Source organism: Ornithodoros turicata, chromosome 1, assembly GCF_037126465.1.
Source record: "Ornithodoros turicata isolate Travis chromosome 1, ASM3712646v1, whole genome shotgun sequence".
NCBI lineage: Eukaryota > Metazoa > Arthropoda > Arachnida > Ixodida > Argasidae > Ornithodoros > Ornithodoros turicata.
In genome coordinates, this window is record NC_088201.1 from 226,992,592 (window position 1) to 227,020,295 (window position 27,704).

At 47.3% G+C, this 27,704-nt stretch overlaps 2 long non-coding RNA genes across 2 annotated transcripts; one reads left to right on the plus strand and one right to left on the minus strand.

Moving 5' to 3' along the window:
* Positions 1-24,020: 24,020 nt before the first annotated feature.
* LOC135377103 (uncharacterized) lies at positions 24,021-25,801 on the plus strand. The gene is made up of 3 exons (XR_010418032.1): positions 24,021-24,192; positions 24,267-24,414; positions 24,555-25,801. It is a non-coding gene; the product is annotated as an uncharacterized LOC135377103 (long non-coding RNA).
* Positions 24,112-26,604, minus strand: LOC135377104 (uncharacterized). The gene is made up of 3 exons (XR_010418033.1): positions 26,232-26,604; positions 25,109-25,230; positions 24,112-24,693 (listed from the first exon to the last, which is right to left on the minus strand). It is a non-coding gene; the product is annotated as an uncharacterized LOC135377104 (long non-coding RNA).
* Positions 26,605-27,704: the final 1,100 nt, after the last annotated feature.

Below are 27,704 nucleotides of genomic sequence, written 5' to 3' on the forward strand. Positions count from 1 at the left end.
TGGGGCACGGTCGTGAGCAGAGAGCAGCTCCTAGACGCTCAGTGAGCGGACGGCCTTTGTCAGCGGGTGTCGCAGTGGATAGCTGAGCAAGACTCGGCGGACACCGGAACGACTGACGGATGGCACGACTCCTATCTGCTGGGCGAGGATGGCATCCTGTTCAGATACATACCCCAGGCGGATGAGGACGACGGCTCATCCCCGTTCAGAGTCGTGGTGCCACGGAAGTTGCGTAAGTCTTTCATACGTTACTTTCATGACTCGGCCTTGGCAGGTCACAGCAGCGGCAGGAAAACTTATGAAAAGTTATGTCGTGTTGCGACATGGCCAGGAATGAGGCAGGATGTATCAAAGTATGTTCGTACTTGTCCCGTATGCCAGAGAGCAAAACCTCGTGGTGGTTTACCCCCTGGGCGCTTACAGCCTGTTCAGAGCAATAGACCCTGGCAGATAGTTGCTTGTGATGTGATGGGACCATTTCCCCGTAGTCCTAGAGGTAACCAGTATTTGTTCGTGGTTACTGATCATTTCACGAAATGGGTTGAGCTGTTTCCTCTCAGGACACTGACTTCCCAGAGAGTGTGGGAAAAACTACTCGACACCTTTTGCCGGTTCGGGTTTCCCGCACAGCTGATCACCGACACCGCAACCTACTTTACAAGTAAGGTGTTCTCAGATTCTTGCGCTGTCTTAGGCATTCAGCATAAGAAGACTTCCCCGTATCACCCTCAGGCTAACATTACCGAACGTGTTAATCGGAACCTGAAAATAATGTTTGTTGCTTTTACTAGCCAGCGCCACCGTGATTGGGATCTTCGCCTGGCCGAGCTGGCGTTCGCTACACGGACGACGGTCAACAGGTCTACAGGTTTCACCCCGGCGTTCCTGAACTTGGAACGAGAGGCCCCTTTTCCAGTGGAGAATGCTCTGGGCCTCCAGGATGGTGCTACCCGGCCTCCTTATTCAACGTTTGCTGATGACCTCCGGAGTCGACTGGACGATGCAGCACGGACGGCTCGGGAGAACCTGGACGTCGCAAGGTTGGACCAGGCTCGCCAGTACAACCGTGGACGTCGGAACCTCACCTACAGCGTCGGTGGCCTCGTCCTTCGACGGACTCACCCGCTTAGTGATGCGTCACGAGGCTTTGCAGCTTCACTCGCAGATAGGTGGGATGGCCCCTTCGAGGTAAGTGCGTGCTCCTCCGGCCTCACTTACAGGCTTCGTCGCTGCGACTCCGGCGAAGAGACTGGGCCAGTTCACATCTCGGACCTGAAGTCTTACCATCTCCGAGACCCTGACGAAGAGGAGCCCGATTTGCAACCTGCCTCCCTCCAGGACCTGGACCCGGATCCCGTTCCCGGACCTGCGTCCAGTCGCTACGATTTGCGTCCCCGCAGGCGGCGCACGTAGCTGCCACTATCTCCATCGCTAAGCCTAGTGCTCGTGATATAGTGCTTTATTAGTGTGATTTCTGTTGCACAGTTTTCCGCTGGTTGTCTTAGGGAGTGCCCTTTCGGCGCTCGCGGATTGGGGATTCCCCCTTACCGTTTCCCCTTCTTCTCGCAGATGCAACGACGCAACCAGCAGTCCGCCCGCCGTGCACCTTCCCGCTCCCGTTCCCGCTGAAAGCCGCCAGGATCCGGGTCCACCCCAGCACCACTCCGTGGCCACATGGACAGTTGTGTCCCACGGACAGCCGGTTTCCTGGGCATCCCGCACGCGGTGGGCTCACCAGCCCAGTCCCCTCCGGGGGGCGTCCCCCCGGAGGGGCCTGGGCTGGTGAGCCCACCGTGTGCGGGACCCCACTCAGACTCCGGCTCCGTTTCGCGGTCTGACGCTCACCGACCGCCACCCGGCCGATCCCATACAGCCCCTCACTGCGGAGGAGAAGCGGATCCTGTGCCTGCTCTGCTTGGTCCCCGAACTGCACCGTCCGACACACCGCCGGGGCCCACTTCACCAAGCCCGAACGGAGGCCGCCCGGACAGCCAACGACGTAACAACAGCCCTGTCCACCCTCAGGCGGCTCAGACCCGAACTTCTGGTGGAGACCAGGCCTCCCCCTCCTCCACCGCCTGCCCCCTCTTCAGCCATGGACGACGCCGTACTAGACCTGTCGGACGACCTCATGACCCTGTAAGGGAGGGGGGTGTGGCGATAAGAGGGCGCCACGGGTTACGGCGATAGGGGGCAGCCGTGCTCCAGGGGGGCGTACCCCACGCACAGGGATAAAAGCGGTGATGCGCTGGATAAGGCCCCATTGCGTTGTGCGGTTTTTCGCTGGATGCAAGCTGTTCTGAACGGAGAATAAACCTGGTATGTTTGATTGAATCTGTTGTGCTGCTTGCTTCCTCGCGCACGGAACGGACGGGCTGACGCCCCGAGGTTGTGGGAACTCGGGTTTCCACAGGTTCAAGAACTCACCTCTTTTTACTGTACCTCTGAGTCTGAATTTTCACTTAGGTCAGTTGAGTGCAACTGAACCTTATTCAAAACGAAGCTTAACACCCTCACAGAAAAGTACGTCTCTAGAGTTATCATCAAAATGCAGGAATCCGTGGTTCAACCACAGTCACCTTCGTCTTGGGAATAAAAAAAGAAGCGCTTGTACCGGAAAGCCAGGTTATCTAACGCTCCTAGAACTTGGGAAGCCTATCGGACTGCCGCTAAAATATACTCCAGGGCTGTGACCAGGTCCAAGCGTTTCTTTTTTAGAACCACATTACCTGCACTACTCTCGAGCAATCCTCGTCAATTCTGGAAAGTCATCAACCCAAAGGAGGAACCTGGCACCTATCTCTGTACCACTTCTGCTGATTTCCTCCCTGACGAATCATGTGCATCAGCATTCAACTCCATCTTTCTGTCTGCTTCCACCAGGAATTCCTCGTCACGTCCACCAAGCATACCCGTATGGAACTTTCCTCCCATGGAAAATATCACTGTTAACGCTGGCGGCAATGAAAAGTTGGTCGATTACTTGAAAACATCCTCATATTGAGGATTAGACAATATCCACTCAAAAATCTTGAAAAACACTCCCTTCCTACATCTCTACCGGTTCGCTGGATTTCTACCCATCTACGTTCGCTACTGACGATCCGATGGCCTCAGGAGGTAAGCAACCCGTCCTCTCTTTCTCACATGTCGCACTCCTAGGGGATAGCTGTTACAAGTACATACACGAACACATCCCGCACGGAGAACACGGACCTCACATACACTTCTCAAGCGGCGCAAGAATACGAGACATCATGACACACGTAACCGCCGCCCCACCGAACATCACGCACTTCATACTCCACGTAGGGACCAACGACATCGCACGCTCGACAGCACAACATGTCATCCAGGAATTCGAAACACTAGTTTCCTTCATCACAAACAACAGACCAGGCGCTGAAATAGTACTGACAACGATACTTCCCCGAAGACAGAACAAACACCGAACATACATATACCAGGACACATGGTTACACGAGTTCGACAGGAAGGCGCGCGCTGTCAACAACCACCTCATCCACATGCGTCAGGTACACACCAACGTTATGGTTATCACACACGCAGCTTTCGAATACCACGCTGAAGCACATCTCGCTCGGGACGGCATCCACCCAAACCACGCAGGCGTACGAGCTATGGCACAGAACATCAAACACCTAATGGTCCATAGATGCCGTCCTGCACTGACAAACGCTCAAACACAACATCCTCAACCAGCTTACACTTCAAGTGCCAGCACCGCAAACACGCCAGAACACACGATGGCATCAAAGGGGACCACAACGACCACTGCACCCACGCATACACACGCAGCAAACGACAACACTCTAAACACAACCCGCACACACACAAAGTTCACGCAAACTGTGACACGGAAAACCACAAGCACGCAAACACAGACAGATGACATCGAGGAACACAGCGAGTCTCCCCAGCCACTGACCCCACAGCCACCGACCCCACAGACACGACGCACGCGCACATCACGCAGAAAACACCGTTGACTATCTAATCACCAGCCTACCATGCAGTCAACGAACTTTCTACGAATGCGAAAACTCATGGAGAAACGTAGCCGATACCTACATCATCTACGGATCTACACCTACCACCTGGCTCACAACACAGTACCTAAAGGCCTCACCCCTAAAACAGTTCCTGCATTAGGAAAACTGACACCTGAACTAGAGCTAGAGTGGGCATCAGCCCTTAACAACACAGCCCGTACGTTTCTTGAAATACTAAAGAAACAGTGCCACGCGCAACTCGCTACGATCCAGGCCCATATGAACAATATCAGTCTCACCGACGCGGAGGCAAACACTCTCGAACTACACATTCAACAACTCAACCGCGAGCTAGCTAACAAGGAACACTCAAAACTCGGAAAACCTAATTCCAACAACGACACGGATACCGGACCCACTAACACGACACACGCAGCAGCCGAACAAATCATTTCCAGCACCACAACCACAACTCTCCGCAACATCGCTGAGCCACCCCGAGAAAACGCTGACGCAAGCACCGTAATAGATATATCACGCTCACTAACCAGCGACGAACTACAAGTCCTCTCTAGGGGGTTAACATTCTGCCCTACACTCAATTCTGTTAACGAATACGAAATCCACAAAGACATATCAGACTTTGCGAGACGGCTACGCCTTAGAGAATTCTTCGCTCATACAACACAAGAAAACAACAACGACCTCCGACTACCATCAACCTGGACACCAAATCACGGCCGAGAACCCGCACTAGACCTGTACATTAAACAAGTAAGCAACGACATCCTTCGCGGTATTTCCCAAAGCTCGCGTGGTCACAACCTCACTAAAACACAACGTGACATCATCAATGCGCTAGCTGACAGAGATGATATCATTATCAAGCCCGCAGATAAGGGTGGGAGTATCGTCATCTGGCCCACAGATAAATATATCTCTGAAGCACGTAGGCAACTCAACAATACGCAACACTACCTCAAACTGGACCATGACCCAACAAAGGAGTACACGGCGCTAATAACCCATACCATACAGGACCTCCACGAACGAAAGCTCATCACACGTGATGACCTCAGATATCTCACCCCATCAAACACAGACGCAGGTCGTTTCTATTTACTGCCCAAAATCCACAAGGTACACGCCAACGAGCTCTATACGGCTGACATCCCCGGCAGGCCAATTGTATCTAATAACAACACACCAACAGAAAGACTCTCGAAATTCCTGGACCACTATTTAAACCATATTCCGACAACACTGCCATCGCATGTACAAGACACTCCCCACCTCCTCAGAATAATCAGAGATATAAACAACACTCGTACATTTGGTAGGGACACAATACTAGCCACGCTGGATGTGACATCACTGTATACTAACATCCCACACAACGACGGAATCACAGCCCTCTGCAATACCCTTTCTACTACAAACACCAGAAAAGACACGGAAACCATACTCGCTCTAATGGACTTGGTTCTTAAACTGAACTACTTCGAGTTCAATGGTGAATACTACCTACAAGTACACGGTACAAGTATGGGCACACCTGTTGCACCCACATACGCAAATATCTTCATGGGGTTCCTAGAAAACAAAGTTCTCAGCGCCCTCTCATTAAAACCCACGGTGTACCTTCGATACATCGATGATATACTGATAATATGGGAACACGGGGAACATGAATTTCAAAAGTTCGTAGATCTACTGAACACCGCGCATAGCAACATAAAGTTCACATCACAACAGTCAACTCACTTAATTAACTTCCTCGACACCACGATATCACTAGACAACGGCAACCTCGTCAGAACCCTGTACAAAAAGCCAACTGACAAACAACAATACCTTCACTTCAAGAGTCACCACCCGCGTCACTGTAAGGTTGGAATTCCTAATGGGCAGAGTGTAAGACTACGCAGAATTTGTTCAAACGACACAGATTACGCTGAGAAGCTTGACGAACTCTGCAGTACACTTGCCCAAAGGGATTATCCAGACTCCCTCCTAACCGAATTCCGTCGCAAGGCACTCACACTCGATCGAAACGAGGTTCTGGAAAACCGAAAAAATCCCGACGCGTGCCAAATAAGCTTCATCACAAGATATTCCAACGCACTTCCAAACATCAAAGCCATTCTACAGAAGCACGAGCCCCTCCTCCAAAGCAGTGACCGACTTAACAACATATTCACAAATCCCATACAGGTGACATACCGACGCGCAAGAAACCTGGCAGACTCCTTGGTCAATGCCAAAATCAGCAAAACGAGCGCCCCGTACACGGGAACACGACCCTGCAACCTCCCGCGCTGCAAAACATGCAAGCACGTTCAACACGCTAACTCCATCAAAAGCACTGCGAGCAATTACACCCACCCCGTTAACCACGCATTCACATGCACAAGCTCCAATGTTATATACTGCATTGAATGCGGCGACTGCTCTATGCAATACATGGTGAAACCGGCCAACAAATGAACAACCGCCTTACCGGACACAGAACCGACACGTCCAACAAACTCCCCAAAGCAGTCGCCGAACACTTTAACGTTCCTGGTCACAATTTTGACAACATTAAACTATATATTCTAGAAACCGGGTTTAGATCCACACGTGAGAGACGTGATAGGGAGTCTTATCTCATATACAAGTTCAGCGCTCTTCACCCATCCGGTATCAACAAATCACAAGGCACCCTAGAAACACTTCACAAATAAAATATGCTTTTCCCATCTACCTCCATTATCATCTGTTATGTTCTGCATGGCCACTGCTTTCTGCTCTCTTTATTGCATGCCACAACTTTGTATTACAAATATATATTTAAAAAAAAAATTGCTCGTTTTGGAATTTTCCCCACGTAACCACTAACCTCCTTATCTTTCGCTATGCTTGCGAATTCTTGCCTGTTGTCCCGTTTCGTCCACGTGTTCGTGAACCTTCCATTTTTCTGCAACCGGTCTGTAGCCTAGATCACTACGTTCACATAATCCCCTCCACACTCTAACAAAGCAGCCATTCACTCCCGCCGTAAAAACCCGTACGGACCTTTCTTCCCTCCGGGCTGTTGACCCACAATTCGCATGAACCTTTAAACACGTCACACCTAACCCTTTAAATACCCTCGGCGTCGGGAAATTGGCGCCCCCATCGCCCGGCAGCAGCCGCAGTAGCCCCCTCCTGCACTGACGGTTGGGTCGCCGCAGGAGGGAGACCCCCACGTATGGCTGTGCGTGGCTGTCCCGTGTCTGGGGAAAGGGGGATCCTGGCAGTTGAGTGGACTCGGAGGTTGGTTTGGACCCTTCGGGGCCCCTCCGGGAAAACAACACACTGCTTTGGCCCCTGCTTCCCATAGACGGGTGGTCCTGGAAGGCCCGGCCAGGACTATTCAGCTACTCGCCATCTCACTTTTCATTGCTTTCTCTTTATCTTCTCTCCTCCCTTCTCTCTTTCTCTTTTCACCTTCTTTGGCGGCAAGGGTCAACCTTGGGCAGTTCCTTTCACTCTCCAGAAAGCTGCACTTGGGTATCATGCGGAGGTACCTGCTACTGCGTTGTTTGCGGTCCCCTGGTTGGGCTCCGTGGTGGGCGGCAGGACGTCTGCACCGAATGTCATTAATTATTTCCTATGGACACAATCACCTCAAAAAAACCCGATCGGCGCCCGAAGAGGAGCCGCACCGAAGAACGAACATTGAATTTCTCTGACCTAAGTTGTCCGGAACCTTGGTTTGCCAAGTTCCTGATTCTTCACTCAGATAACGAGACTAAGCAATTATCCAAATTATCTCCTTTTCTTGTTGCTAGGGCACTCGAACACGTAATAGGAAAGTCGTTTCAGGCCAAGAAACTGAGCTCAGGAGACATTCAGGTAGAGGTCAACAATAAACAACAAAGTACAGCACTGCAATCTCTAAAGACCATCGGGGAGATACCTGTCTCAGTTACAACCCACCGAACACTGAACACCGTTAAGGGAGTCATTTCCGAAGAAGAGTTAATCGAGTGCAGCGAAACTGAAATCGAAGAGGGATTGAAAGAGCAAGGCGTCGTCTCTGCCAAACGGATAATTATGCGGAGAGATGGCAAGGAGATCCCGACAAAGCACATCATCCTGTCGTTTAAGCTGCACACACTTCCTTCTACCATCAAAGCCGGTTATGTCAATTGCCATGTCAGGCCATTTATTCCTAATCCTCGTCGCTGTTTCAAATGCCAGCGGTTTGGGCACAGCTCCCAAGTCTGTCGAGGACAGTTGGTGTGTCCCAGATGTGCTGGCAAAGAACATACTTCGGAGTCGTGCACAAAAGACTTCCACTGTGCTAACTGTGAAGGGGGGCACCCGGTCTATTCTCGGTCCTGCCCACGATGGAAAGAAGAAAAAGAAATATTGAAAATAAAAACAGAGCAGAACTTAAACTACAAAGATGCACGAGCACAGCTCGAGTTCAGAAAGAAAGGAAGTTTTTCCGACGTGGTGCGTAGGGGAGTGGCACCACCGAGGAAGTCCGTGGAGACACAGACCTGTTTTTCGGGTTCTGAGTCCCCACTCTACACTCCCCAACCTGAGATGGCTGGAGACACTCCGGTGTCTTCTGCCGTGACGGAGGCCAGCCGTTCAACTGGCCACAGAGAAACAGCCACGGCCTCCTCTAAGGTCGATGGAACACAGTCAGTTTGGGACGGGGTCGTAAAAACCCCTTCCCAAAAAGGCACCCAAGGTATGGAGGTCGACGATGACGACTGCATGTCGCAGAAGTCATCGTCGAGCCTCCCAGCATTCCTTCACAAGGGAAGGAAAAACGAGAAAAAGGACGAGGAAGGAGTTTCAAAGGGAATGATCAACAGAAACAACCCCCGCGAAGGGTCCAACCCCCCTAAATGGTACAAGTCTTTTCTAGTAGGTGTCACCAAGTGCTGCGCTTTCTTTTCCTCCTTTTTAGTGTGACCGTTATGAACCACTTCCTCCAGTGGAACTGCCGTGGTTTACTTTCTAACTTAGACGACATTAACGATCTCTTCGACAAGTACAATGCAGCGTGTTTCTGCCTTCAAGAAACCTATTTAAGCACACACACACCAAATCCAATCCGTAGACACAATGTATTTCGAAGAGATCGAACCGACGCCACCCGCGCATCTGGTGGTGTGGCTATCGTCACACGAGGAACTGTTCCGTCCAAAGAAGTCCACTTGGTTACAGACTTGGAAGCCATAGCTGTGCAGATGTGTCTGGACAGAATTGTCACCATCTGCTCGGTCTATTTGCCACCATCAGGAAGTTTTGCACAGAGGGATGTAGAACACTTAATCGGCCAACTTCCAACTCCATTTATACTCTTAGGCGACTTTAATGCCCACAATCCGCTTTGGGGCAGTGCAAGAACCGACGGCCGAGGGAAAATGCTGGAAAGGGTCTTGTTATCAACCTCCATCTGTCTTTTAAATACAGGAGCACCGACGTACGTCCACTGTTCAAGTCAGTCTTTCTCGGTCTTAGATTTATCGCTTTGCAGTCCATCTCTATATCAAGATATAGAATGGAGCGTGGAAGAAAACCCACTTGGGAGTGATCACTTTCCAGTGGTCTTAAAATACATCTGTGCAGTCAATAGTCTGACAGCATGCCCCCCTAGATGGAAGCTCCAACATGCTGACTGGAATGCTTTCTCTAAAAAATGTGACCTGTCGTTAATCCCTGTGGAGAGGATGACGATTGAAGAGGCCAACAATGTAATTACCAACGTCATCCTCGATGCAGCAACACAATCCATTCCCCAGACTTCCGGTCGTCTACCGAAACGACCCAAGCCATGGTGGAACAGCGAGTGCAAGGAAACTCGTAAACTTCAAAATCGTGCGTGGGGTACATTTCGGAGGTACCCCACATCACAAAATCTTCTTTTGTTTAAAAAGGCGAGAGCCAAGGCCAGATGGATGCGGAAACAAGCAAAGCGGTCATCGTGGCACAACTTCGTGTCTTCCCTATCTCACAGTACCCCATCCAAAGTGGTGTGGGACAGACTTGGCAAAATCAAAGGAGAACACCGCAGTTATACAATCCCTCTTTTAGAAGTCAATGGGCAGGTGTGCGGAAGCCTACAAGAACAGGCGGATGCGCTCGGACAACATTTTGAACGCATCTCTGATTCATGCCATTACAGTCCCGAATTTCTTAGAGTAAAAACAAACGCTGAGAAACGAAAAATTCCAATGAGTGGTGGCGATGAGTACGTATACAATCAGCCGTTCACGATGGTGGAGCTTCAGCGATCTCTATTCGCTGCTAAAGCCACTGCCCCGGGCCCAGACAGAGTAACCTACTCCATGCTGTGCCACCTGTCTGATGACTCTAAAAAAATGTTGCTCCTTTTCTTTAACCGCATTTGGGCAGAGGGAACACTACCATTATTATGGAAGACTGCGACCGTCATTCCCCTTCTCAAGCCAAAAAAGGAAGCATCCAATCCAGCCAGTTACAGACCTATCGCCCTTACGAGTTGTATTGGGAAGACGTTTGAGCGAATGGTCAATAACCGGCTGGTTCATCATCTGGAACAAAATAATTGCCTTTCTGAATTTCAATGTGGTTTTCGAATGGGCTGCTCCACTATGGATCACCTTGTTCGGCTAGAAACCACTATCCGTGAAGCCTTCGTGAGAAGACAACATTGCTTATCCGTTTTCTTTGATTTAGAGAAAGCGTATGACACCGCGTGGCGACACGGTATTCTGCAGGATCTTTACTCTTTTGGCGTGAAGGGCAGACTCCTTAAATGCATTTCAAACTTCCTCCAGCACAGATCCTTCAGAGTGCGACTGGGAACCACTCTATCCCGCCCCTTCGTACAAGAGAATGGTGTCCCGCAGGGATCCGTTCTCAGTGTTGTCTTATTTATTGTGAAAATCAACTCAGTGACCAATGTCATCCCACCCTCCATATCTTTCTCCTTGTACGTGGATGACATTCAAATATCTTGTTGCTCCACGAACCTGTCAATATGCGAACGACAGATGCAGGTGGCCATCAACAATATGGCCAAGTGGTCTTCATCAAATGGATTTAAATTTTCAGCTGAGAAAACTGTGTGTGTCCATTTCTCTAGGATTAGAGGACTGTTTTCACCACCTACACTCCAGCTTAACCGACAAGATATCCTTGTTCAACCAGAAGCCAAATTTCTTGGCATCACTTTTGACTCAAAGCTGACCTTCAAGGCTCATATCCAAAACCTAAAGATAAAGTGTGTCAAGTCACTAAACATTCTAAAAATCATTTCTCACAGATCTTGGGGTGCAGACCAGGAAACACTGCACCAAGTGTATACTGCATGTATTCGCTCAAAACTTGATTATGGGTCATTTGTCTACGGCTCTGCTCGCGAGTCGGTGTTGAAAGCCCTGGACCCTGTCCATCACCAGGGGCTCAGGCTTGTGCTTGGCGCCTTCCGAACGTCCCCAGTACAGAGTCTGTATGTTGAATCGAAGGAATGCTCCTTGCAAAGACGGCGTTCTTACCTCGGTACGTCGTACGCACTTAGAATACGTAGCCTACCCCAAAATCCTGCCTCAACTTGCGTCAAGCACACACGTTTTAAACAGCTGTTTATTAACAAGCCCTCTGTTGTCCCTCCATTCTCTTTACGAATTGCATCAGAGTTTGATTGTCATGGTTTCTCATCCTGTGACCTACAAGTTGTAGAGTGTAGCAGGAAGATCCCACCCTGGGAACCACCTCCAAGATATGACACTTCCTTGGCAAAATACAAGAAACAAGACACTGCTTCATCAGTACTTCAAGAAGAGTTTGCACACTTGAAAGACAGTTTTGATAACCATACTGAGATTTACACAGACGGGTCCAAGTCTAGTGCAGGTGTGAGTTGTGCCATGATTTGTGGCACGCACACAAGGTCTCATCGTATAAAAACCTCTGCATCGATTTTCACTGCCGAGGTTTACGCTATCATCTTGGCGCTCAACTACATCTTTCAAAATTCCATAAAGTCTTCGGTTGTATATACAGACTCCTTGAGCTCCATTAATGCAATCTGTAATCAGCACATAACAAAAAACTTTCTTGTGCAGCGAGCAAGATCCTTAGCCAGTTCGATAAAAACAAAGGGCTACTCTCTCATCCTATGCTGGGTGCCCAGCCATGTAGGCATCAAAGGAAATGAGTTGGCAGATCAAGCAGCTGTAGCTGCTCTCCAAAATGACATCACACCTTTTGATATGTCCGTGCAAGACATGAGATTGACACTCAAGAAATCACTGCACAGAATGTGGCAATCATTTTGGAACACACAAACAAATAACAAGCTCCACTTAATTAAACCTCAAATTCAGGATACAGGAGACCGGCTGGAAAACCGCCTGTTGTGCACTTTACAAGCAAGGTTACGTATAGGCCATACGTACCTTACACACGGGTTCTTACTTCGGGGAGAGGAGCCACCTCAGTGTGCGCACTGTGGTCAGCTCCTGTCCGTTGTACACATACTCATCGCATGCACACATCATGAAATCCATCGCAAACATCACTTCAATGTATTTTATAAATACTTCTTACCTTTTCACCCAGCCCTATTGCTTGGTGACGAGGCTCTCGTCCCTTTTAGAAGCGTCTTTGATTTCCTGAGAGACGTTGGCGTTATTAGCCTTCTGTAGTCTTACACGAATACACTCATCTTTTATTAGTCATCGTGTTTACTCTTAAATAATCATAACATCACCACTGTCTCAATCATACCTCAGTTTATGGCGCATTATGATCTTTGTTGTCAATGCGCCATTAAACTCCCAATCATCATCATCACCTTTAAATACCATGCCAATGATGAGGACGGTGCCCAGAAGAAGAACAGTCTCTGTTCGAAATATCGGCGGCTTCTGTCCTGAGGCAACTCCCTTCCTACATCTCTACCGGTTCGCTGGATTTCTACCCATCTACGTTCGCTACTGACGATCCGATGGCCTCAGGAGGTAAGCAACCCGTCCTCTCTTTCTCACATGTCGCACTCCTAGGGGATAGCTGTTACAAGTACATACACGAACACATCCCGCACGGAGAACACGGACCTCACATACACTTCTCAAGCGGCGCAAGAATACGAGACATCATGACACACGTAACCGCCGCCCCACCGAACATCACGCACTTCATACTCCACGTAGGGACCAACGACATCGCACGCTCGACAGCACAACATGTCATCCAGGAATTCGAAACACTAGTTTCCTTCATCACAAACAACAGACCAGGCGCTGAAATAGTACTGACAACGATACTTCCCCGAAGACAGAACAAACACCGAACATACATATACCAGGACACATGGTTACACGAGTTCGACAGGAAGGCGCGCGCTGTCAACAACCACCTCATCCACATGCGTCAGGTACACACCAACGTTATGGTTATCACACACGCAGCTTTCGAATACCACGCTGAAGCACATCTCGCTCGGGACGGCATCCACCCAAACCACGCAGGCGTACGAGCTATGGCACACAACATCAAACACCTAATGGTCCATAGATGCCGTCCTGCACTGACAAACGCTCAAACACAACATCCTCAACCAGCTTACACTTCAAGTGCCAGCACCGCAAACACGCCAGAACACACGATGGCATCAAAGGGGACCACAACGACCACTGCACCCACGCATACACACGCAGCAAACGACAACACTCTAAACACAACCCGCACACACACAAAGTTCACGCAAACTGTGACACGGAAAACCACAAGCACGCAAACACAGACAGATGACATCGAGGAACACAGCGAGTCTCCCCAGCCACTGACCCCACAGCCACCGACCCCACAGACACGACGCACGCGCACATCACGCAGAAAACACCGTTGACTATCTAATCACCAGCCTACCATGCAGTCAACGAACTTTCTACGAATGCGAAAACTCATGGAGAAACGTAGCCGATACCTACATCATCTACGGATCTACACCTACCACCTGGCTCACAACACAGTACCTAAAGGCCTCACCCCTAAAACAGTTCCTGCATTAGGAAAACTGACACCTGAACTAGAGCTAGAGTGGGCATCAGCCCTTAACAACACAGCCCGTACGTTTCTTGAAATACTAAAGAAACAGTGCCACGCGCAACTCGCTACGATCCAGGCCCATATGAACAATATCAGTCTCACCGACGCGGAGGCAAACACTCTCGAACTACACATTCAACAACTCAACCGCGAGCTAGCTAACAAGGAACACTCAAAACTCGGAAAACCTAATTCCAACAACGACACGGATACCGGACCCACTAACACGACACACGCAGCAGCCGAACAAATCATTTCCAGCACCACAACCACAACTCTCCGCAACATCGCTGAGCCACCCCGAGAAAACGCTGACGCAAGCACCGTAATAGATATATCACGCTCACTAACCAGCGACGAACTACAAGTCCTCTCTAGGGGGTTAACATTCTGCCCTACACTCAATTCTGTTAACGAATACGAAATCCACAAAGACATATCAGACTTTGCGAGACGGCTACGCCTTAGAGAATTCTTCGCTCATACAACACAAGAAAACAACAACGACCTCCGACTACCATCAACCTGGACACCAAATCACGGCCGAGAACCCGCACTAGACCTGTACATTAAACAAGTAAGCAACGACATCCTTCGCGGTATTTCCCAAAGCTCGCGTGGTCACAACCTCACCAAAACACAGCGTGACATCATGAAAGCGCTAGCTGACAGAGATGATATCATTATCAAGCCCGCAGATAAGGGTGGGAGTATCGTCATCTGGCCCACAGATAAATATATTTCTGAAGCTCATAGGCAGCTCAACAATACGCAACACTACCTCAAACTGGACCATGACCCAACAAAGGAGTACACGGCGCTACTAACCCATACCATACAGGACCTCCGCGAACGAAAGCTCATCACACGTGATGACCTCAGATATCTCACCCCATCAAACACAGGCGCAGGTCGTTTCTATTTACTGCCCAAAATCCACAAGGTACACGCCAACGAGCTCTATACGGCTGACATCCCCGGCAGGCCAATTGTATCTAATAACAACACACCAACAGAAAGACTCTCGAAATTCCTGGACCACTATTTAAACCATATTCCGACAACACTGCCATCGCATGTACAAGGCACACCCCACCTCCTCAGAATAATCAGAGATACAAACAACACTCGTACATTTGGTAGGGACACAATACTAGCCACGCTGGATGTGACATCATTGTATACTAGCATCCCACACAACGATGGAATCACAGCCTCTGCAATACCCTTTCTACAACAAACACCAGAAAAGACACGGAAACCATACTCGCTCTAATGGACTTGGTCCTTAAACTGAACTACTTCGAGTTCAATGGCGAATACTACTTACAAGTACACGGTACAAGTACGGGTACACCTGTTGCACCCACATACGCAAATATCTTCATGGGTTTCTTAGAAAACAAAGTTCTCAGCGCCCTCTCATTAAAACCCACGGTGTACCTTCGATACATCGATGATATACTGATAATATGGGAACACGGGGAACATGAATTTCAAAAGTTCGTAGATCTACTGAACACCGCGCATAACAACATAAAGTTCACATCACAACAGTCAACTCACTTAATTAACTTCCTCGACACCACGATATCACTAGACAACGGCAACCTCATCACAACCCTGTACAAAAAGCCAACTGACAAACAACAATACCTTCACTTCAAGAGTCACCACCCGCGTCACTGTAATGTTGGAATTCCTAATGCGCAGAGTGTAAGACTACGCAGAATTTGTTCAAACGACACACATTACGCTGAGAAGCTTGACGAACTCTGCAGTACACTTGCCCAAAGTGACTATCCAGACTCCGTCCTAACCGAATTCCGTCGCAAGGCACTCACACTCGATCGAAACGAGGTCCTGGAAAACCGAAAAAATCCCGACGCGTGTCAAATAAGCTTCATCACAAGATATTCCAACGCACTTCCAAACATCAAAGCCATTCTACAGAAGCACGAGCCCCTCCTCCAAAGCAGTGACCGACTTAGCGACATATTCACAAATCCCATACAGGTGACATACCGATGCGCAAGAAACCTGGCAGACTCCTTGGTCAATGCCAAAATCAGCAAAACGACCACCCCGTACACGGGACCACGACCCTGCAACCTCCCGCGCTGCAAAACATGCAAGCACGTTCAACACGCTAACTCCATCAAAAGCACTGCGAGCAATTACACCCACCCCGTCAACCACGCATTCACATGCACAACACAAGCTCCAATGTCATATACTGCATTGAATGCGGCGACTGCCCTATGCAATACATTGGTGAAACCGGCCAACAAATGAACAACCGCCTTACCGGACACAGAACCGACACGTCCAACAAACTCCCCAAAGCAGTCGCCGAACACTTTGACGTTCCTGGTCACAATTTTGACAACATTCTATATATTCTAGAAACCGGGTTTAGATCCACACGTGACAGACGTGATAGGGAGTCTTATCTCATATACAAGTTCAACGCTCTTCACCCGTCCGGTATCAACAAATCACAAGGCACCCTAGAAACACTTCACAAATAAAATATGCTTTTCCCTTCTACCTCCATTATCATATGTTATCTGCTGCATGGCCACTGCTTTCTGCTCTCTTCATTGCATGCCACAACTTTGTATTACAAATATATATATATTTAAGAAAAAAAGAAACTTTGGTCGTTCTGGAATTTTCCCCACGTAACCACTAACCTCCTTGTCTTTCGCTATGCTTGCCAATTCTTGCCTGTTGTCCCGTTTCGTCCACGTGTTCGTGAACCTTCCACTTTTCTGTAACCGGTCTGTAGCCTAGATCACTACGTTCACATAATCCCCTCCACACTCTAACAAAGTAGCCATTCACTCCGGCCGTAGAAACCCGTACGGACCCTTTCTTCCCTCCGGGCTGTTGACCCACAATTCGCACGAACCTTTAAACACGTCACATCTAACCCTTTAAATACCATGCCAATGATGAGGACGGTCCCCAGAAGAAGAACAGTCTCGAAATATCGGCGGCTTCTGTCCTGAGGCAACTCCCTTCCTACATCTCTACCAGTTCGCTGGATTTCTACCCAAACAAAATATTAGGTATGAGAGATATTCGTTTATAGAAAGTGGATCAAAATGGACACATTTCACAGCCGCGCCGATTTTTCAACATCGGCGGAAGCGGCGGCGGCGCGCCGACAGTTTTAGTACGGCGGCGGTGGCGAGGCCTCGACCCATGGAGGAAGGAAACACAAGGAGCCGCTCTTCCCCCTAGACTAGCGTAGCCACCCTCTGGCGGGTGCTCGTGTCAAAACCGCCATTGCTTCCTGTCCACCACGCGACCTTCCTTCTGAGTTTCGGTTTGTGTCGCTGACAGCTTCCCGGATGCGCCGAAGGAGTTTGCTACGCAGTTCGCGCTGGGCCTGTGTTCGTGAGGTTTTTATCTGACATGAAGGTTGAATCGTGAAAACACAGTGATGGTTACTTGTTCCTGTCCTGGCTGTGGCTCTCGGTCAACAGAAAGTAGCGCAGTCACTGGGATAATGTTTCACTCGTGAGTACATATCTTGTTTCAGTTTGTACAGTCGAATATATATGACAAAGGCGGATTCGTGGGCGATGTTTTTCTTTTCTGTTCTTTTTTAATCGGTAGCTTCCCTTCTGACCCTGTACTACGCAATGATTGGGTTGTTGCCATCGGGAGGATAGGATGGTCCCCAACGAAGTGGAGCGTACTGTGTTCAAAACACTTCCACAACACGGACTTCTATAGAACGTCCCGATTGCGTGTCCGACTCCGGACTGGTGCCGTTCCGCAGGTTATTCCTGTCTTCGGCGCTCGTCAGGTAACTTTCTTAATGCGTGTCATGTGTTGTTTCTCTGTATATATGTTTGGCAATGTGACGCGAGTTGTACTTGCATATAGGATGTCGCCTGCACACAAAGCATATCAGCTTCAACATCAGACGTGACACCTGCTTCAGAATGTGCAGAGGAAAGTCTTGACCTCAGTAATGTGAGTGAAATCGCGTTTGTGGTGGCATATATTTGCAGTATGTTCTTTCTTGTAGGACAGCACTGGATTCACTTGTGATATCGCATTCAACCCTTTTGTAGGGCTTGGTATAGTCCTTTCTTATAATACATTTCGATATTGAAAAAAACGCTAATACAGTGATTTTCTTGAGAAGAGGACTATATATCTGGCTTGTACAATTCCTTGATGCTTCCATTCACATAGAAAATATATATGATGATGACTGTTCTTCCCAGGGCAAGATACGCTATCAAGAAGGACAGCAACTGACTGACGTGGTGAGCTGGCTCTCTGGCACAGTTTTCATTCTTGTGTTCAGCTTAGCAGCAGGAAATTGTAAGACTTATGTTTTATTCTATACCTCAATTAGGACACGAGTACACATGGCCACCCGGATATCATGGAAGTGGTAAGCCACTGTGTGTCATTTTCAGCCTTGCTTTCTTTTACCAGCAGATGATATCGTACTGAAGCTACATTTTATACGCTACCAAAGTGATCTATCTATGTGTGTAGAAGTCCACGCTGCATAGCTAGTTACAGTTGTTCCTTGGACCAGTTGGTACACTTTGATGCCTAAAAAACACTAATCAAGAAAAGATTGCGCATGTAGGATGGACACAATACTGAGCACTCATTTTCAACAGGGGGCATATTCACAATGTCATATGCATTTTTATTAAGCAGGAATTGGACTTCACTTCGAAGCCTTTTCCCAAAACTAAAGAACCTACGCCGACACACATGCCTCCCCTTCTTCAATTTATAGGAGCTAACAATTCACATTTTTAGCACTTTTAAAGACCTCACATTGTTTAGCCAGCCATATGAAATAAAATAGCCCAAATGTGGGGGACACTCATATACTTTGGGCACAATAACATATCAAAAGATAAAAGCTTCAAATTTCAATATCAAGTCTGGTTCTATCATCATGATGTAGACTAGTGTATACGATGAAACAATAATGAAAAAATCTGGACATAAATGAGCGACGAGAAGAGGGATGTCATGAAATGGACAGGTAAGCAGACAGAAAATGTGGGCTCTATTTGGGCTCTGGGAGAAAGTATATCTGATAAAAATTCGAGAAAAACACAGTAACAGGAAAATAATAATGTATGTTGTGCAGTCTCCTTGCAAGTATCTGGACTGAACACTCCAATGTGCAGTACAATTGTCAAACAGAGTATTGGAGCTTGCATTGAACCTGGGAGGGACATTATAATTTCCATGGTCCAAACAGATGGTTTGGGTACATCAAGCAGTGTCACAGAACTGTGGTCCACTTGCACTGTGGAGCATAGGGGATTGTAGACGTATATATCAATGATTAGAAAGTCTTTAGAATACATGCAATGGAGGCTAAAGTAACCAAGTAATGAAGACCATGATAGCTGATGATTTTGGATGGGTTAATGAATGGGTTTGAATGACTCAACCAATTTCACTATAAAGTGGTTCTAATCTTAAAAGATTTGCATGTCTTGAATATTTATACAATGATCAACATACTTTGATTCTCGTTCATTTGCATGCACCAGCTGAAACGTGAAGTGACAGGTACGTGCGTAAATCTTTCTTATAAATTGCATACCATTTTAATTTTCACAAATCTTACAATTAAATGTCTCTCTACAATTACAATGCAAACTCATTTACATTACTTTGTGGGGGCTTTGAAAATTGCCAAATACATACTCACATTGTACCTTTAAAGAAAAAGCCTAATACCGAAGCACTAGAAAATTTGCATAGTAAATGATGTTCAAACTTGTCAGGTCTACCCAAAATGCATTTTCTGAGATTGTTATTGGAGAGAGCCACTGCAATAACTGTCTTGTTTCTAGCATGTGTGGATTACATAACTAAAACTACTAAAACATTCTGTATTAAAAAATTTATTTATTGAATAAAGGTTGCTACACCCTTGATGAACTGCCATTTGTATGATTTGCATGACTCCTGAATCAAACTCTTTCTCACAGACAATTCTGATTACATGACAACATCAGCTTCAATAAAACGAACGTGCTCTTCCAGTGTCACACATTGAATTTCCTTTAGAAACACTGTGGTAATGGGCATGCTCCATACTTCATGCACAGGTTGTCTTTCTTTTTTTACGTTCTGCAGTAGACAAGGCAAAAATTTGGTTGCTGGTTAATTAATTATGGTTATTGATTATGAAAACAAAACAATGGTTACATTCTAATTACTTAAGTGTTCTTTTCAAGTAAAGTTACAGAAAGTATCTACCCACTTAAATACATTGGAAATTTATAATACCAGCAACGTGAGTAACGACACTCTTGCTGCCATCTCCTGCTGTAGGGAGCATCACAAGTTCAGGACATACCTGTCAAAGCCTTCTTGAAAAAGGAGGTGAAGCGGCTAGTCAACCTCCAGACAACAAGCAAAAAAAAAGGATAAAAGCACTACAGCAACAAAGGCGTCGCATGAAGCGCAAGATTGCAAAGCTCGAAAATGTGATTGATGACCCGACATCGAAAAACATCATTCTTGAAGAGAATGCTGATATTCTGTCCAGCCTTGCAGGAGCAAAGAGAGACCTGCTAATGAGGCATGCTGGAAAAGAGACAGCAGCACACAATCAAACAAATATAGTTTAGAACTCAGAGCATTTGCACTGACGCTACATTTCTATTCAAACGTATGACTATGTGAGAGAGACATTCGACACCTGTCTGCCCAACCCACGAACACTCAGAAAATGGTACGAATCAATTGATGGAAATCCTGGATTTTGTAGAGAGGCTAAAGCAGCACTGAAAATGAAGGTACTTGACGCTGCAGCAGAGAACACACCGACATTATGCAGTCTGATGGTAGACGAGATGGCAATTCGAAAACATATAGAATGGGATGGAAAAAGCATGCGTGGTTATGTGGACTTTGGTACAGGTGCCAGAACAGACAACTCTATAGCGAAGGAAGTCTTTGTCATTAAGCTTGTTTCTATCAACAGCAGATGGAAGCTTCCACTGGGGTACTTTCTAGTTAATGGGGTTTCCGGGGAGCAACGAGCAAATCTTGTCCGTCAAGGGCTTTCTGCTGCCCATGAAGGAGGAGCTGAAGTGGTCTCACTCACCTGTGATGGAGCTGCAGCCAATGTTGCCATGCTTAGAAGCCTAGGATGTAGCCTAAACCACGAAACTGGGCTCCAAACAAGCTTTTCGCATCCAGATTCCGGACAGCCAGTTGTGGCGTTTTTAGATGCCTGCCACATGCTCAAGCTTGTGAGGAACACACTTTGTGACAAGCACTGTGTTTTCAACAACAATGGGGGCATGGTGCGCTGGATTCACATTCAGGAACTTCATACACTGCAACAAAAGGAAGGCATCCATGCTGCAAATAAGCTACGACAAGCACACATTAATTGGAGGAAACAGCCGATGAAGGTCCGCCTAGCAGCTCAGCTCTTCAGTACATCCGTTGCTGACGCACTCAAGGAATGCCGTGAGCTCTCACTACCTCGCTTTGCAGAAACCGGAACAACAGAAGAATTTATCCGCATAATCAACAACTGCTATGAAATATTGAATTCACGGAACATAAGACAGCGATCATGGAAAAAGCCACTTTTTCCGGAAAACATTAATGAAACGAGAAAGTTTATCCACGAAGCATCTAAGTATATCTAAACACTTAGAACTAATAGAGGTGGACCACTTCTGCTGAAATCCAATCGCAAGCCAAGCTTCCTTGGATTTCTTGTTTGCCTAAACAGCATTGATCTCCTCTACAAGAATTTGGTGGAAAATACATCCAAACTAAAGTATCTTCCAGCATACAAGGTCAGCCAAGACCATCTGGAACTCTTTTTTTGGCGCAATTCGTGGTTACGGAAGATGTAATAACAACCCAACTGCTTCTCCGTTTGCATCGGCATTCAAAAAACTGATAGTTCAAAATGAGATTGGAAACAAAACTACTGGCAACTGTTTTCCTCTTGACAACATAACAATTCTCCGTGTGAAGCACAACCATACATCGCTCTGAGGATGTCATTAATTGGTCTACACAACGAAACCAACTATCTGCAGATGATGGTGAAGTCCCATTAGCAGTCGAGCATGACCACAGCTATCTCCCGCAACCTGGTGCCCTGTCAGACTTTGCACATAGGGTTGTCACATACATAGCCGGCTATGTAGTACGGTATCTGCAAAAGTACCTGAAGTGTGAAATCTGTGTTTCGGCCCTGATAGTGCCTGCAGCTTGTGTCACTCAACACTCTGTTATTCGTCAGAAGAGTGTCGGTCGGTTATTATACCCTTCTGAGGGCGTAATTGAAGTGTTCATGCAAAGTGAAAAAGTGTTCCGGTCCACTGTAGAACGATCTGGACTCTCATCAAGTATGGTAGTTCAGAGGATGCTTACCAGAGTGCTTGAGCATGTTATTCATGGTAACATATTTGGCTCACTGCAAGATAATTACATGCTTGTGCAGGCACCACTTAAGAACCATTGCTACCATCTAATGAAAAGCAAAGCACACAAGTATTTAGACATACGCCTGCGCCATGCTTCGAGAGAAGCAACAGCCAGCCTGCATAAGGAACACATCCGTCAAATGTTCAGAAAACTGACATTGTTCAAAGGTCAGTAAGTTCAGGTTTCAAGTAGAATGGGGTCTGTACATTATTCCATAGTTATATTTTATGTTCTGGTTTCTCTTAACTTTTTGCTGTAATATTATTCAAATGAAGCATTAAACTAGTGGCCAGAGGTGCGTGTAGCCACAAAGCGTAATAATACGCAGCATAATTCCCAGAGCTGCGTTCACTCGATTTCCTTTCTGGAAACTATGCTAAGGTAGTATTAGTTTGTGGCTGCACGCACCTGTAGCCATAGGAGTAAAACACGATGGTGTTATGTTCCATATATGCCGTGGAGAGAGTATTTTGTAGCCAGCATTTCTTCGTCTCCGAAAATCACGTGTCCAAGACCGTGCTTTGAGTCGCGACACCTGACATGAAACAAAAATAACCTTCCGAAATGGTGGAGCAACATCTTCGAGCGCCGAGCGTGGGATGGTGTGTGAGGATAAAGTGTCCACCTGCCAGAAGGCTGCTGACGTACGGTTGAGCACACGAGTAGCGAGGAACAACTGCCTTGTTACTTCAGAGAAGGTAACATCTTCAGTTCTTGTATCCGATAACATTGTCACGATGAAGTGTCCGCACGACGGGTGAGCCACACACGTGCCAAATTCAGCTATAAATGTTGTCCAGTTATCCAAGCAGAGCTCAAAATATTCACCTCTGAACGACAACATTCAACAGATAAAGTAACTTAGCGCAGTCCAGCTGAACAAGTAACTCTGAAAGCAGAAGACACAGATTCGGGCATGATCTCAAGGGGCCGCCATGTTGTTTGGGTGACGCGCATGGTGACGTGACCTGACCACGTGGTAGACAGGAGTATCCCAGAGTTCTGCGCGCCGGAGGCTACGCGGGCTTCCTATAGAAAAGCAGAGGGAGGGCCGCTCCTTGTGTTTCCTTCCTTCATGCCTCGACCTCCGGCGGCGGCGCACACCTCTACTGCTGGCCCCGCGGTGCGGTAATCTGCCGCGCGGGAACACAGCGAACAACTTGGCGGGACCACGGCAGGATCATGCGCCGTAGGATCCCGCGTATGCGTTCATCGGGAGTGGAAATCTTCATGACGCCAGCTTCTGCGCGAAAGTCGCGGTTGGTCGGAGTCGCATCCTGTGGTTTTCGCCGACATGCCGAGACGATGTTGGATGGTTGGCTTCCCTAATGCACGTCAATATTCGCCGGGCATGCAATGCCATATGCTTCCCAGTGACGAGACGGACAGCTTTTGAAGCCCCGGAGCAATCGGACCGCCGGAATGGAAAGACGACGCGGTGTCATGGGTGCCATCGACTGCTTGTGTTTGTAGCGAACATTTGCATGATTGCCATTACGAAGGGGACGCGGAATCTCTTCAACGTACTGGATAGCGAGCCCAGTGTCGTTTGAATCAAGGTGTAGCACCATCACAGTACGTGTCCACACCGGGGAAAGACCATCCACCTAAACCGTGCAAAAGTGTGAGTACTTTTCTTTATTGGGACTAACAAAGATCTCAGTCCGTGTGTGGTCCAAATGCTATCGCATATTTCAGGATTGCGTAACTGGGTTCATTCTCATCTGACTTGGTGTGCGTATTGTCATCAAGCAAGATAACTACCTATGGCCGCTGACGGCACACAAGAGCGAGAGAGTAAAACAAAGACAAAATAGAAGTTACCGAATCTAACCACTAAACTCAGGTGGTGCACTGTTGATAAAAACATACTTCGTTTAGTATGATCTTAGAAACCATATTTTAACAGAATATTTATGTAATATATTGAGCATATGTATCCGTTCTTTTCTCTTCACTCATCTGCTTTCATGTTCATGTTTACAGGTAACTTGCTCCGCGGACCCTGAAACACCCGAGCAGAAACACCATGATCACTGCAACCCACTATTCAGAGCAGACCAATGTTGTGCAGCCTCCATCCAGGTTTCCTTTTTGCAGCATCGTCTTGCCTACCATTCGGGCCCTGTGTGTTGTTCATAAGTTATTTTCTTATTATTATTTGATTTCAGTCTTCTTCATCATGAGCTCAAATATGATAATGACGGGGACATTTTATTGTTTACACCTGAATAAGCTAGGATGCTTTTAAGAGGGGCACACTTTTGTTCCTTGCCTTATAATCACTACTCAGTTGTATCGCTACATACATTTACATTCACTGGAACCGGAGTTTCATACTGTGTTATTCATTTTCTCCTCTTAAACCAGGGTGGCAGCTGGAGTCTTTCACGAGGGTAACATGCCAGAACAACACCAGCAAGTGCTCTGCAGTTCACCTCTAAAATAAATAAACCCAAGTCTGATGCACTATGCCCTCACGAGATTTTGTTCCTGCTACAACTCTGCACTTTGTTTTACATTACCAAAAATAACCTTACCAACCATTACCATACCATTGGTGCTCTGCTGTGTTCAACCAGTTCAACATGCTCTGGGCGTCCCGTAAAGCCTGTGCAGCGACTTCAGCCCTTATTTGGTCGTAACACTGGTGCCAATACAGCTGCGTGACAGTGTAAAATAGAATACATCCCGTGTCTGCATATGTATACAAATTATGCATGTGTCGCCTATAATACGTATATGTAAATGTTATAGTTATTAGGTCTTATGTATTTTAGTGATGGTACTATTTGAACTAAATGCCGACATTTCAGCTGTTTGAGCCTGGTGCCCTCATCCTTGACACATATACAAGTGGGTCCACATCCTCGGTGAAGCCTGCACAGCTGAGGACTCTGTCCAGGTGGCAAATTGAACAGTTATTTTACAAAGAAGGCAGATTTCCGCCAGATGAGTAAAAAGCAGTTTATCTGGAATAGTACCAATTGCTTCTCGTTTTTCTTTTTTATTGAAAATATAGGGCATGTTATCTGACTACTGGGGCTTTTCGCTTCTTTCCAGGTACCTCAACTGGTGTCTTCAAGCTTATGTAACACAATAATATAAGGTGGCAATGAAGCAGGCGAGCTGGTGTCGTTAGTTTGTGTCCTCAGTCTCGGGGTTATGGACGTATTCATGGTATAGGAAACCAGGTTGAACAATAAATTTGTTAAACAATAAACAGTTCTCGAAAATAAATACGATGTACAGCATGCTCTTACAGAATACGCTGCTGTTGAGTTTCTGTAGGCACGGTTGTCGTTAATGCTAACGGTATCTTACGAATTGACGACTTGGTCAACATTTATAAGTACAAGCTCAACACCTTAATTAAGTACAAGTTCTTGCGTGAAACATAATCTTAGGCAAACAAGTCCTTCGACGGAAGGAAATACAACCAGCCTGTCCCGTCTGTAGACCACGAAATGCAGAGTAAATAAGAACCGCTTGAAAGTGCGAAGCTGCTTTGAATAATAATAGTAATGGTAACAAAGAACACGAGCTGAAACACAGTACAACAAAACATTACGCTACCCAGTCTTGTACGGTACCTCGTGCAAACAAATCGAACAAAAAAAGGGAGGCAGCTTCCAAATATCGCAGTCACACTCCACAACGCACCTGCTTTGTTATCAGATTGCCAACACGTAAATACAATTGCAACGCCAGGCATCCATCAGACACTTTCCATTGGTGACGACGATACAACCAATACAACGCTGCGGTGAATCCCTCGAGGACACGTAATTCGTCAGCAGAAACCTCGTAGCCACGGAGATGCTTGCTTGCTTGTTATTACTGGCTTCCTTGTTGTGAACGGCAGCCGAACAGACGACGATTACATTCGGTGAAAAAGTGCAGCTCACACGTCATACCTGCCAGCGCAAGTGCAGTAAATGATTCACACACAAAAAGCTGTTCATTATAGCGTGTTATCCGAACGTCAGAACGCCGGCGACCAATACAAGCGCTTTACTCCTTTACAAGCTTTACCCCTCAGACGCGACATTCTAGATACGATTGGCTGCAGCCAGCGGCAGCCGGCTCAGTTGCATATGGCGAGCATTACTTGCCATTGCGCAACGTCGGTGACGTAATGCGGATCGAAAAAGTGTCCGTAGTGTTGCTCCATATGCAGGAGAATGCGCGCTGGAGAGGAGGAATGCGGAAGAGACACTTCATTCGCGCGCTTCTCACGGAGAGGAGCGATTTCGCCCGGAAAAATTTCTGGCATATTAGTTTCTCGGCGGGAACAACAGTTTCCTGTAAAGAACCTTTCCACATTCCAAGAGCGCCGAAGTGAAGCCGAAGACGGCGTTGCGTATCACGGGCTGCGGCACGTGACCACTGACGCTCAACGACACAGCACCAGCACGTATAAGCAGCGCGTGAGCCGAGATGAAAAGACAAAAAAAGAAAAGCAGCTTTTACGTCACGCGGGGCTCGTCTCTCTCGCCCGCGACTGTCTTTTGTAAATTGTATTGCGCAGTGACAATACGCCGGAGATCGGAAATACTTTGCATGGTGACTCCTTGTGGACAACTTCACAAATGTAGCATGATTTGGAGTCACGTTAATTGTCACTTCCGCCCAAGCAGCACAAAGGACTGGGATTCGGCTGGGAACGTAACGGGAGTGATGGGTTCGAGGTGGCCGATATCGCCGTCACGAGCCCGACTGCTTCCCGACTATGTGAGGGGGAAGAATTGAGGGAGAGGGAGAATACATAAAATTATTTCCCGATAGATCTCCGTTCGTGTCCCGGTCAGAATTCTTTCCAGATAGATTCCCGTTTGCGTCCCGGCCAGGATTCTTTCCTGATGAATCCCCGTTAACGTCCCGATCTGCTGTGGTGTACTGGCTAAGTATTTCTTCCCGCTCCTCTCCCGATGATTATGCAGATTCGGTAACACGTGTTCGGATAGTACAGCTTGAGACAAAATTTCTGAAACACAGGTATTCTGTATTGGACTTCTCCCAGCCACCTTTGGGGAATGCTTGTTGAACAGAATCCTTGGGAAAAATCTGCTCAAGGATTCTGTTCAACAAGTGTTCCCCTTAGGCCGCAGGGGAGGCGTGGAGAAGTGAAGTACA